The sequence below is a fragment of the Dasypus novemcinctus genome, chromosome 2 (assembly GCF_030445035.2).
Source record: "Dasypus novemcinctus isolate mDasNov1 chromosome 2, mDasNov1.1.hap2, whole genome shotgun sequence".
Classification (NCBI taxonomy): Eukaryota; Metazoa; Chordata; class Mammalia; order Cingulata; family Dasypodidae; genus Dasypus; species Dasypus novemcinctus.
Genome location: NC_080674.1, coordinates 93,703,505 through 93,715,888, shown reverse-complemented (window position 1 = coordinate 93,715,888; position 12,384 = coordinate 93,703,505). Strand labels below are relative to the sequence as shown.

The following is a 12,384-nucleotide window of genomic DNA, read 5'->3' as shown; positions in this document are numbered from 1 at the left end:
TTTCTCCTCTAGGCTTAATTTGGCCAAGAGTTCATCTGTGGGTGATAGATAGGCATATGGTTCAGCTCTCCTCTCTCCTCTGGGGCTCATCTCTCTCAGCTTCATGGGGAGCCTCTTTTCCAGCCTCTGGCCTCTGGGGCCTCACTCTTACATCTCAGAATTCCTCTATTTCTACCATTTTTTTCTGTGTCTGAGGCTTTTATTCCTCCATTTATGAAGGACTCTAGGAAAAGGATAAAGATTCACTGGGATCATGCCCTACTTAAGTGATCTAATCAAAAGGAAGTCCCCTTAACAGAATCTAATCAAATGTTCCCATCTGCAATAGGTTTACGTGCACAGAAATGGATTAGTTATGAGGACATGATCTTCTGAAGTCCACCCAGCTTTGAACTGCCACAGGATTTATGTAGGCTCTTAGAGTAGCAGTGTTTTTTTCCACCCAAAAATTTATTGTGATGAGGTTTCTTATTGAATTCCATCTTATCATTTTTTAAGTGATAATGGTTTCAATGCATATGGATAATTATCAAGATGTATTGGAATAGGAAGATTGGAAGTAGAAAAACAAGTTAGCAGGCTATTGTTATATCTAGAGCAATGATGATGATAGTTTTAGCTAGGGCAGGGTCAGAGGAAAGAGAGAAGAGAGAATGAATTAAAGAAATAGATTAAACACTAAAGAGGGGGCTTAGGTGGAAGCAAACACAGATGAGCTGAATTCTTTATCTCAGATGAATGGGAAGAAGAAAAGTTTTGTGGGGAAATTAATTTCAGTTTTTGGTATTCTAATTCTAAAGATGACCAAAAAACATCCAAGTGGAGATGGTGAGCTCTCATTTGGAAAGAAATTCAGGCTCAGACTCACAAAGATCAGAATAGGAGAAGATAAATTGCAGAGTGTCATCAGTGTACAGAGATTACAGTAAAATCCTGAATGAAAGCTGTTTACATTGTCCAGGGTGAGTAGAAAGAAAGGAGGCAAAGGATGAAAGTTTAGGGAACACATATATTTCAACACCCACCAAATAAAAGAGATAAAAGAAAAGAGTAAGGAGTAGGAGAAAAACAGCCTAGAACAAGGTTGAGAGTGCAGGCAGTGCAGTCATAGCAGGTAATAAAGCACTTCAAATGCTGCAATGGTGAGGACCAGAAGAGGCTGCCATATTTGCTAAAACTGAAGTCCTTGGGGACTTTCTGGGAAGTTTAGTAGAGTGGTGAGAGTGGAGACCAGATTATGGTGAGGGAGAGAGTGGCATAGACATGACATATCAAATGTCATGATTCTTTCTAAAGTTTTGCAATATGCCTAGAGATAGAAAGAAATGCAGGTTAGAGGAAAGATTCTCTTAGGAAGAAGAAACATTTTCAGGATTGGTGATGGCTGCAATGAAGAGGAAGGCACTGATGATGAGAAAGCCTAGGGATAATAATGATGATGAGGCAAACTTTTGAATGGGTTGTATGATGGTTAATTTTCTGTGTGAACTTGGCTAGGTTATGTTGTACAGTTGTTTAATCAAACACTAGCCTAGATGTTGCTCTAAAAGTATTTTGTAGATGTGATGAACAGTTACAGTTACTTGACTTGAAGAGATTACCTTTGATTTCAATAATCACTTTAAGGCCTTAAAAGCAAAATCAAAACAAAATTTGCCTCAAGACTGTAACGTAGAAATTCTGCCTAAGTTTCCAGGATACATAGATCCTGTTGGTTCTGTTTACCTGAGAGCCCTGACTGATTCAAGCCATGAGGTATAAATGAGGTCTCTGCTTCCATTGCTCAGAATCGTTTTGGCAGCTTCCAGAACTTGGGTTCTGAAATGTATCCATTTCTAACTACAGGCTAAGAGGAAGTGCCTTCTGCTTTAATCATTTTACAGAGAGAAAGAGAGAAGGGAAAATTTTCACTAGGTAAACAATAATAACTACCAGCAGGAGAGAAATGGCATCAACAGATTACAGTACTTACAGCCAAGCTGCAGCCCAGCAAGGCTACAGAGCTTACCCTACTCAGCCCACCCAAGGACATGCACAGACTCAAGGCAAATGGACAACGAAATATGGAACCTATGGACAGCCCACTGATGTCAGCTATACCCAGGCTCAGACCACTGTGACTTGTGGGGACTGACAGCCTCCTACTGGTTATACTACTCCAATTCTTCCCCAGGCTTATGGCCAGCCTGTCATGGGTATGGCACTGGTGCTTTTATGATACCACTACTGCTAAGGTCATCACCATCCAGGCCTTCAATGCAGCTCAGTCTGCATATGACACTCAGCTTGTTCACCCAAACTATGGGCATCAGCCAGTAGCCACCATACCTGTAAGACCACAGGATGGTAGCAAGACTGCTCAGACTTGTCAAATTCAGTCCAGCACAGGGAGTTTCAACCAGCACAGCCTAGGATAAGATAGAGTGACTATAATGCTCTTCAGATACCTGGGAGCTAACCCCATGCAGCCAGTCACAGCACTTCCACCCTGTCCTCCTACCAGCTATTTCTCTACACAGCTGATTAGTAATGATGAGGGCAGTTACTCTCAGTAGAACATCCATGGGCAGCTGCGCAGCTATGGATGGTAGAGCAGTTATGGGCAGCAGCCTCCCACTAGTTATTCCCCTCAAACTGGATCCTACAGCTAAGTTCCAAGTCAATACAGCCAAAGGAGCAGCAGTTGCAGGCCACAGAGTTCATTCTGACAGGTTGCATGGGTGCTTATGAGTGGAGCAGGAGTTTTGAGCTGTTTCCAGACCTGGAGAGAACAGGGGCATGCGTAGCCCTAATAGTTGGGGAATTTGATTGTAGAGGCATGGGCAGAGGTGGGCGGGGAGGAGATGGAGTGCTGGAGAGGGAGGTGGCTTCAGTAAGCCTCATGGACCCATGGATAAGGACCAGATCTGGACCTAAGCCTGCCTGAGCTCTAGATGAAGATTCTGACATTGCAATTTATGTGCAAGGATTAAATGACAGTGCGACTCCAGGTGATCCGGCAGACCTCCTTAAGAAGTGTGGGGTTGTGAAGATGAACAAGAGCACCCATGATCCACATCTACCTGGACAAGGAAACAGGAAAGCCCAAAGCCAAAGGCAATGCCAGATAATCCTATGATAACCTGCCCAACTGCTAAGGCTGCCATGGAGTGGTTTGAAAAAAAGGTTTTCAAGGGAAGAGGCTTCCCGCTGAGAGAACCCCAAGGTTCTTGAGGGACCCCACCTGGAGGAGGAAATGTCCAGCACTGAGCTGGGGACTAACAGTGCCCCAATCCAGGATGTAGAACTCAGAATCTCACCTAGAGGACCACTGTAATCACCGTAAGGCCTCTAAGCCTGAAGGTTTCTTCTCTCCACCCTTTCTACCCTTGGTGGTGACCATGGCAGAGGCGATCCTGGGGGTGGGCAAAGAGGAAGAGGTAGTCTCATGGACCCTGGGGGTCCTGGTAGAATGTTCAGAGGAGGCAGTTGTGGAGACAGAGGTGGCTGCTGTGGTGGCCAGGGCATGGACCAAAGTGGCAAGGTGGCTTTTTTCATCTGATGAGGTGGCCCTAGTGAGCCCCCTGGACCTTTGATGGAACAGATGGGAGGAATAAGAAATGGGTGTGGAGGAGCTAGGAAAAGGAATAAAGGCAAGTACCTTCAGGAACAGATCAGCTCTGCTAGACACAGAGACCCTGCAGCGCTGCATTGACTATCAGATTTATTTTTTAAACCAGAAAATAGTTTTAAATTTATAATTCCATATTTATGTTGGCCACAACATTATGATTGTTCCTTTAGTATTTTTCACCACTTGTGAAGAATCATTAAAACAAGTTAAATGATAGTGTGCCAAAGTTTTTGTGGGTTTTTTCCTCCTTTTTTTAAAGATGGTAGTTTAAGACAAAATCACTGGGAACCCCTGTGAGCGTGCTCAGCATCTTTGTAGAAATGTTCAAGGTTGTGATTTTTTTAAAAACAAAATTCCAAATGTTTATAAACAAACAATCAAAAAAGAAATCATCCAGCAAATTAACTGAGTTTCAAGAAAACGTCCTTTGAAGTTCTCTGCAGGGTTTACTGATATCTGAGCCATATAGGGAAAGTATGATTTGGACAAAGAGCCTCTGTCCTTCAGACGGAAATATTGACACTAGTGAGAATTTAAGGCATTAAAATAAAAAAAAAAAAAGAAAGAAATTAGGTGTCTTTGTGGGTTTAGCTTTTCATATTTTTATATGAAAAATTTTTTGCAAAAGCAATAACTTTCTGACTGCCTTTAGTTCTTATTTTATTCCTGTGTAAACTCAACACTTGGCTTTATTATACCTGTTGCTCTAGAGTTCACTTAAACTTTGACCTATAAACAATGCTTATACTTAATCTCACCTGTTTACTCTCTATCTGTTTCTTCTCTTATTGCCTCTCATCTATATTTCATTTTCTTAGAGAGCAAGGCCACTGTCTTAAGCAGCTTATCAGGTATTACATAGTCTTAATAAATACTTTTGATCATTCTTAAAAACTGCATTAGGAGTTTTTACATTTAGGACTCAGTTAAAGAATAATCCAGATTATTGTTAAAATGTAATCTAAAAACAGTAACTGGGGACTCTCTTCAGGTTTAGCATAAAGCTATTCTTGAACTAAAATGAGCCGTGGACACCCTCAATATAAGGCTTTTTTACACTTTTAATGTATTATTTTATTTTTTAAATTTATTTAATTTTTTTTTAGAAATTGTTTTGCAGTATACATCTCAAGAAGTTTCAGAGGAAAACCTCCTGCTGTGTTATATCCTTGAGGTCCTAGAGAGTGCTGTAATTTATTTAAAACTCATTCTTGCTCACTCTTTCATTCTCTTTAATATGTGTTTATGTCTTTCAACCAATCTAGGTTCTCCAGGATTCAATTTATTCTCCAAATGTAACAATAGCTCTTGTACCAGGTGTATTCAAGCTGCTCAGATTGTCATTGTTCTAGTGCAGACATTACAGTTTCATGTGGAGATGTTCCTCATTTTATGGGAAAGGTTTGTTCCTTAAAAGGCACCCGTGTTAACATCCAGATCAGTACGTCCATCCTTGAGTGTTTCCATTAATTTGGAATTAATGGAAAGAATATTATCTTTGATGGCATATACTTCCCATCTCTAAGTTTTCCTCAGAATCTCCAAAAAATAATCAACCTGATGACTAGTATCCTGAATGTAAGGTTATTGGGAGAATAATTTAATACCACATAAATGTGCTGGCTCCTTTGAGATCTACTTAGCTAGACTGGAACTACACTTCCTAAAATTCCTTTCCCTGCATGGTTGTCTGCTTGGTTCTCAAAGAACATGTGTGGGAGATGTTAGTGTTAGTTCCCTAGTGCTTCCTTAGCAAAGTACCACTGTTTGGCTTAAACAACAGAAATTTATTGTCTCACAGTACTGGAGACTAAAGTCTGAAATCAAGGTGTTGGCAGGGCTGTGCCTTCTGCAAGCTGTGAGGAGAATCCTTCTTTGCCTCTTCCTAGCTTCTGGTGGTTTTTTGGCAATTCTTGGCATGCAGTTGCAGTATGTCAATATCTACCTCAGTAGTCACATGGCATTCTCTCCCGCATCTTCTTGTATCTGCATCCAGATTCCTCACCAATCGCATTGGATTAGAGTTTAGCCTAATCCAGTTTGGCAGCATCTAATCACATCCTCAAGACCCTTTTCCAAATAACGTCACATTCATGGGACCAGAGGTCAGGGCTTGAACACACCTTTTGGTGGACACAATTCAACCCTTAACAGATGTCCCCCTTTTGGGGGGACACAATTCAACCCTTAACAGATGTGTAAGGTCAGGCTCTGCTGCAACTCACTCACGGTCACTGTCCTCATGACTCACCTTTGCTGGCTTGCGGCAGCCCCAGGTTGGCACTTCCTGCACTTCCCATACTTCCTGCTGATCTCCTCCTTCAGCTTCTCTGCATCCTGAGTCAGGTTTGTGAGCAGCTTTGGGGTTAAACATGTCAGTCATCTGCAGAGAAGCTGAATGTGTGGAGGCACTGAGAGACTGATGTGGGTTCTAGTTTGTGCTTTCTCTCCCCAACTTCATGACTATTTTCATCTGGCCTCCTCCAATTCATATTGTGCGTCATCATCATAGTCATCTTCCCAAGTTGATCTACTTGTTATCTTTTCTTGAGGCTCTATATACAGTTCGGTCTTAGTGTTTAAATTTCTACAGATTCACTGCTGGTATTTGTACTTTCTGAATTGCCATGGTTATGTGCTGGTGATATTTTTATATTATTATCTTTGAGACATTATGGTATGAAGTAATTTTCAAATAATGAATGTTGGTGTTTGTTGATTTTTTCTGTTGTTTATTTATCTTACTGATTTTTTATTCTTCCTTCTACTTACTTGGGCTTATTTTGCTCTTGTTTTTATATCTTGGAGTATTGTATTTTATTTGACAGTTTTTTTTCTTTTTTGTATTACAAAAATATCAGTGCATTTTTTAATCAAAGGTGTTTAGATTTTATAAAGTAAAATTATTTTTAAATGCCAGATTTGCAGAGATATTTTTGAAAACTATCATACCCTTATCAGTTCAAAGACATGGTGGTAATTTCCCTAAAATTCAAAAGTACCTCAAAAAACCTTAGAACAGATGACTAATGAACATAGAAGATGCAAATCAAATTATTAAAATGATAAATAAAAACCTATTTTCTTTTCCTATTTCTTAGATTTACAAAATAAAAAAAAAAATAAAACCAAGTGTTGGCAGTTAGGAAGGAAAAATACATATTCTTATATACTTTGGGTATATATTTTTGAAATATGTATCAATACATCAAATATACAGTTCCTTGAATCCAGGAATTCCAGTTATTAATCCACTTATATATTTTTAGAATTTACCATTAGTATAAAGACTGCAGAAGTATGACTAAATGTAGTCATTAGTATGATAATGACAGTGATTTTAATAGTCAAAAATCAGAAATCACTTAAGTGCCTATTTGTTGAGGTCTGGTAAATAATTAGAATACATCCCAACAAAGGGAAATTTTGATGTAGATATGAATAAAGTTTTTGGACTATTTCCACAACCTATTTTTGAGTGTAAAAGTGAGTCATAGATAAGATAATGTAATAGCATCTTCATATTTATGTAAAATTGTATGCTTATATGTATGTGCAAATAGATAAACATTTCTGAAGGAATATTCAACAAAATGCTAATAATTATGACTGGTGGATGAGATTTAAAGTAGTTTTTACTTTTTGTTACTTTTTTGTACTTTTGGATTAAAATATACATTTAAAAACAATAAAACAATTCAGGAAAAAACCCTCGTAATTTTTAATAACAATGCATGATAACTAAGGGGAGGTAAGGTCTCATGTTAGGAGGCACTGGCATTAACATTGATTTCCCTCTCGAGGGAAGCAGATTTGGCTCAACGGATAGGGCATCCGCCTACCACATGGGAGGTCCAGGGTTCAAATCCAGGGCCTCCCGACCTGTGTGGTGAGCTGGCCCATGTGTAGTGCTGATGTGTGCAAGGAGTGCTGTGCCATGTGGGGTAGGGGAGCCCCACACACAAGGAGTGCACCCCATAAGGAGAGCCACCCCATGCGAAGAAGTGCAGCCTGCCTAGTAGTGATGATGCACACATGGAGAGCTGATGCAGCAAGACGATGCAACAAAAACAGACACAGATTCCTGGTGCCGCTGATAAGCAGACATAGAAGAACACACAGCAAATGGACACAGAGACAGACAACTGGTGGGGCGAGGAGGGAAGAGAAATAAATAACAAATGAATCTTTTAAAATATATACATATATATTGATTTCTCTCTTTTTAAGTCATTATAATTGCATACTTCCATTGTTCTGGGTGGATTTAAATAGAGATAAAATAGTGCTCTGTGGAATATCTGTTTGTTCTCTACCTCTTTTTCTACCACCATACAGCAAAATGTTTCCTCAAAATTTTTAGTGATTCCCAGTTGCTTACTGCAGTGATTCTCAAACTTTGGTGTTCATCACAATCTTGTTAAAAATACAAAGGTCTGTGCCCCACCCTGGAAATTCTGATACAGTATTTTTATATGCTAAAGTCGGCAAATCATTGGCAATATAGTATCAAAAATTTTGAATTAAGACAATAAAGGACCTTTAAAATGTTAATCTAACTTATTCATCTAATTGTAATACCCAATATCCTCTAGCCAAGGTTTTCTTCCTACTTTCTTCTGGATATGTGATGCTTATTCTTCCCACTGTGCTTTACTTCAGTCAGAGTACATTTCATTAACTGCTCTTTCGCTGTTTTTTCTGCTTAGCTAAATTTTTGCTTACCTTCCAAGTTCCTACCTCTAAACCTGAAATTCTTCATATCAATCTTGATGGGTGTTTGAATTCTTTAAATGATGAATTTTTAATTTCTTTATAAGAACCACTGTTTAATGAACTGCTTTATCTGTACACATCTTGCCTCTCACATTATATCCTTGAAATATGGTTATATTTCTTTGGTGTTTCTCACAATTTTCAGCTCTCTGCTTTATACATAGAGAATGGTCATAACTACACAATACATTTCTCTGAAAGAATTTAATGGAATTTTTCTGCCTATTAGTCAAAGCTCTAAGGATTGCTAATACTTGAGTATGGTAAAGACATTTGCCCCCAGGGCTTCAAGGTCACTGAATTAGACTGGCCAAAACATAGCTGCCTGAATAGCAGTTCACTCAGTGGAATAGCCTGAAGATTGTCTATGTTGGTCAAGATTATCATGCCGACTGCTTCAAGAGATAAATCCCTAAAATATAAGGGGTTTAATTCAGTAAATATTTTTCTTTTATACCCTGGTCTGGTGCAGACTGGTGGCCTTTCACTACCTGGCATTTATCCTGTTGTACCAATTTCCTCCAATATTATTGAGGCAGTCCAAACTTCATCTTATTAAATATTATTATTATTATTAACTAAAATTAGGGGTAGAGAAGCCTTAATAAATTTCCCATTATTGCCCCTTTAAGACCAAAAGCATTAGCAAAGTTCACTCTCCACCTCAGTGGGTTTCCTAAACAAAAGGTATAGGAGAAAATCGAGACAGAATGGCAATGTGGGGAGCCAAGCATAGGTTCAGGGCTGTATAGATTTCATCTGGGACTCTGCAGTTAAGGCCCCCTTAAGGTTTTATGGAGCCTGCATTAGCAGAACAAAGGCTGGGGTAGAATCCTAGATTGGGATGCTACTTGTCCACACCAAAGCCGTTATCCACTGGCCAGTGAATCTGGGTTTCTGGCTCAAAATCCTCTCACTCTTGAGATCAAAGAGGCCACCTTGACCCTGGAAAAGTGATTAGAAATCACTGCTACTTAAAATGGAGGGGGCACTTTTCTACAGTTACCCAGATTGAGAACTAAGGCTGGATAGGTACAAGCATCTGGGAAAAAAAGGGGGCGTGGGAGGCAATTTTTCAGGCCTTTGTGATCCTCAAAGGGAAAAATAGATACTGAATGTACTGCTGTATAGCAAGTATCCTGGGAATTGTGTACAATGTTAATATATATAAGCCTCCATACTGTCTCATTGCAGCCTGTTCCCCAAAGAATGGTCACAAAATCAAACAGGATAAGTCAGCCTACTTGCAATTTTGCTTGGTTGGAGAATTTAAATAATTTAAAATGGACTGGTTTCATTTTCAGTTTGATTTAGACCCACTTTGTTACATAGTTCAGTGTAGGGCTAGGTAGCTGGCAAGTGTCTGTAATCGCTCTCCAAGCAGTAATAATCATCACAATATTACCTTTCACTCACAGCAGGTGTCTCTGAGGAGCTCCAGCACCAGAATTCTGTTTGGCGGGTGGAGAAACAGCCTTTTAATATGCTCAGTGCATTGAGGAACAATTGAAACATAACCATGAGGCTTGGTAACCATTTTATGGCATGGATATTGCATTATCTCTATAGCTGTAATAGCATATCATTGGCTACCACTCGTCAATAGGTTTTTACGGCTCGGAGTCATCTAATAAATAGCAGCAGATGGAGTTTGAATCTCCTTGGGAGAATTGACTAATCCTACAACCTGTGGAACTGCTCTCTTTACATTTATGCCTTAGCCTTTTTCAGAGACAGTAAGTGAATATGACAAGGAAACCAACAGAGGAAGAAAATAGGCTGCCAGGGCCTAGAAGCTGTTCTTTTGTGGGTACTGCTCAGGAGCTGAATCTGATTCAAAACCATAGTAATTTCTTCCCCATGCCAAGCAAATGCACTACTTCTTTTTCCCATTGGAAATTAGAAATCTGCACATTGCCCAGATTAGCCAACATAGCCAAGGGAGTATTTCTAGTCCCTCCACTGATGGGTTTTTTTTTTAACTTTATAACATAATATATGAATAGGAATAGTCGGTAGTTTATATTTATTATTTATTTCTTTTAAAGAAACTTTAGATTACTTAAATGTTACATAAAAAATATAGGGGATTCCCGTATGCCCGTCTCCCTCCCCCTCCCACGCTTTCTGACATTAAGAACTTCATTCTCCATTAGTGATGAACACATATTGAAGCATTGCCACTGATCATGGATTATAGTTGGTAGTTTCTTAATTGATCTCTTTTTTCCTCGTTAGACCCCTACAATCTGAGTCAGAGATAGAGTTTTGAAAAATCATTAAGATTATATCACTCCCCTGCTTAAAATCCTCCAATGACTTCCCATCACACAGAAAAAATATAGCATGGACTATACCTCATGTGATCCTGATCCTTCTTCCCTTTTCTTGTCTTTTGCTTACTCTTTTCCTACCATCCTGAGTCTCTAGCTATTCCTCAGGTACATTAAACCCATTTCTCCTTCAGGACCTTTGCAAATACTACTTCCTAAGTCTGGATCACACATCTCCAGATTTTCATATTTTTCACCTTCTCAGTTGCCCCCTTCTTGAAGAGCTCCTCAAGTTCTACAATCTTTCTTATCTCTGATCAATTTATCTACTATACCTTCAAAGCACTTCATAGACAGATCTTTATTTTTTTCTCTCTATATTTCTAGTAACTAGACTAGAGCCTGACACAGAGTAGATGCTCATTTAATATTTATTACAAAAATAAATGTAGTCTGGCCTCACCAAGGAGCTGGAGGGTGTCACAGTCAGCTGAATGGCTACAACCAGGCATGGACTCCTTGGAATTGATGACACGAACACTGTGGTGGTGTGGCCATCAGTATCTCCAAGGACTGGAAAGAGCAAGTAGGCCAGGGATCATGTAACCGTGGGTTACAACATCATCAGGGAGGGAGGGAGGGCAGCTGATGCAGCAAGAATGAGCTGTAATCACACTCAAAAATGATCCCAAGTTCAACACAGCTTGTTGAATGTAAATGGTGAAGTTGAAATGGTGGCTAGTATCATGGATGGAAAAGATCTGTCCACAGGAGCAGTATCTGCAGTCTTCTCTATAGCAAATCCCATTAAACTTGCATGTCTTGTTATGGAGAAGACACCACATTGCTTTCTGACAGATCAAGGTGCAGCAAAATTTGCAGCTGCCATGGGGATGCCAGAGATTCCTGGAGAGCAACTGTAACAGAGAGAAACAAAAAGCATGTGGAAAAAGACAAGCTTGAGAAAGGTGTTAAAAATGAGACTGCCAAAGAAACTTGGGAACTGTTGGTGCTATTGCCTTGGACTGCAAAGAAAATGTAGCTTAGACAATCTCTTCAAAGAGTATTATTAATAAAATGTCTGGCCAAGTTGGTGACTCACCATGTGTAGGGTCTGGAGGTTCTCACTGGAAGTATTTCAACCATGGGGCATGGAGAAAGCATCCTGACATTGAAGCTTGTCCACATAGAACAAGAAAAGACATAAGAAGAGGCCCTGACCTGTCACTGGGTTACATGAGGTCAAGGCTTAAAGGCTTAGGTGTGTCACCTTGGTCAGCAAAACAGGAGATTTGGCAGTAAACTGGACCTCGGCATCCAAGTCCTAGACAGCCACAAAGGAGATGGCGAGCTGCACCCTGGAAGTGATGTTGATGAAAATACTACCACCCCTACCTGCCCTAGGCCCATGGGAGATTTTATTCTAGTTGCTAGCTTGGAGGTTGTGGCAGTTTGAGATTATTCATAAATTCCAAAAAGAAGTATTGATTACGTTCTGAACTGGTCTGTTCCTCTGGGTGTGATAACCCTTTGATTGAATTAGATTCAGTTGAGATGTCTGATTAAATTATGTTGAGATTAGGGTTTTGATCCAACCATGTCATTAGAGTATGACTCAGCATCGAGTCTTAGACCCCTTGGGCTGTTAAAAGAGACTCTCACAGAGTAGATGCACAGAGGATCCTGTGGCCCTGAAAGAGAGATGTGCCTGATAGTTTACAG

General features: G+C 39.7%; 2 pseudogenes; both read left to right on the top strand.

The window, feature by feature from the left end:
- The first annotated feature begins 1,945 nt into the window (after window positions 1–1,945).
- Window positions 1,946–3,694, top strand: LOC101436797 (RNA-binding protein EWS pseudogene; annotated as a pseudogene).
- Window positions 3,695–4,089: 395 nt separating this feature from the next.
- On the top strand, window positions 4,090–11,990 carry LOC101436391 (isoaspartyl peptidase/L-asparaginase pseudogene; annotated as a pseudogene).
- The last annotated feature ends 394 nt before the right edge of the window (window positions 11,991–12,384 follow it).